Genomic DNA, 1,767 nt, shown 5'->3' with positions numbered 1-1,767 from the left:
CCTCTACCCGGTGTTCCGCCAGCTCTATGACCGCGGAGTTCCGCCCGTGGCCCGGAACTAACTTCAGGCGTCAGACACCCGGAAGACGTAAGAGTTTGAGGTAAAATAGCCCGATGGTTCTCCGTTGGCCTCACCTATGAATCAATTATAACAGAGGAATTTACAACAATTTCCATTAGTCTCATCAAATGCATCGATCTCCTGCCCTTCGTCCCCCATCGTGAAAAGGTGTAAAAATTGTGAATAAGTCATTATTTTAGACTGTAAAGTTTTAGATATAGTGAGAAATCAACTTAGTTGAATTAAGCCCAGGTTTGCAAAACAAAACAAAAAATTACATTTTAGTCATCAGGCAGTTGAAATGGGATGTTAGAGACCGGATAGGGGAGGGAAATGTTTGGGAAGAAGAATAAGCAAAAAGACAACATACTCTTGAACCAGAAAATACAAAATAGAGACTACAAACTGTTACTAGGAGGAGACTCAAGGTTTCTAACCTCTCCTTGGTTCTTAACCCACCCGAAAGAAAGATTTCAGTGTGGGGGAGGGGGGTGGACAACACTCAGACCAGAGGCAAAGAAAAGTTTGAACAGAAAAAGTGAGATTATTGAAGGAGATAGTTTGGTGTAGTATCTCAAAAGAGCAGGATGGGAGCCCAAGAGCGTTGCTTAGTTGCTTAAACTCTGCAAAAGTTTGTTGTCTCTGAACAGCAGCAGCTTTGGGCTTAATTTTTACTAGCCTAGCAAGGTAGAGTGTACAGTAGTCAGCACGTGTTTCTTGCAGCAAATAGACAAGTAATGCCAGGAAGGTAGTACAGAATATACGTCATTTGACAATGAGGCCACATAGCTACACACTACAACAGCTTACTTGAGTAGCTACCATCAAGAAAAGGTACATGAGCTAGGTGAGCTTTACAAGGGCTACTGTAAATTTACATTCCACTTACAGTATTAGCTTTCACTGCTGTTTCACATGTAGTACAGGAGAAAGAATGGCTTGTGTCCAGGTGAAGAACATAGGCTCTACTCAATTATGAGGTCTCCTGAAGTCACACAAGATGGTATCCAGTGGAATACCAGCACTATGAGTTTACAGAGCCTACTATGACCACCATCTTGAGGCCAGTCAAGGCCCAGGTGTGTCCACTAGAAATCTCTCCTAGTCATTAAGGGTTGCAAGCTCTTTCTTAAGATGAAGAGGTTGACTTGAATCTGTGAGTCACTCACAGCCATAGGCTTGTTCATGGTCTGCAGCCTAGGTTTCTTCAGGAAAAGGCTGTCTTATTTCATGAAATTCTGCAAGTTACACCAAAGAGTGCCCTAGCAGAACTTCTCTGTCATAATGAGACAAAATAAAAAGACATTAGTGTGCTATCTTCAACCTCTAGCCAAGGAGAAAGGTGGCAGTGGCAGAAACTAGAAGGCACTTGCTCTGTAGAAAGATACAGCCTGGAAACAGCCCTGTCTCCATGCTATACCTTGAATCAGTCCAAAATCATCTTCAGTGCTCTATCTACACATATATTTCTAGCCACTAAATTACACAGGGGCCAAGACAGATCCTAAAAAAAGCAGGGAGAGAGTGTGATTACAGGAAGATAGATGCAGACACACAAGAATTGTAAAGCTTGGCCTAAAAGTATCCTCAGAATTACAGCATGTAGTAAAGAGGAGTTATCTTTCTTTGACCTTTTATCTCTGCCTGTTAGGCCAACCAAATCCTCCCTGACTGTATAATAAAACTTACATTAAAACATTTGGCGGG

Source organism: Echinops telfairi, unplaced genomic scaffold (genome assembly GCF_000313985.2).
Source record: "Echinops telfairi isolate 266 unplaced genomic scaffold, ASM31398v2 ScPeMD7_18;HRSCAF=68, whole genome shotgun sequence".
Lineage (NCBI taxonomy): Eukaryota > Metazoa > Chordata > Mammalia > Afrosoricida > Tenrecidae > Echinops > Echinops telfairi.
The sequence above is the reverse complement of the archived record's forward strand: the minus strand, read 5'-3'. Positions refer to the sequence as shown.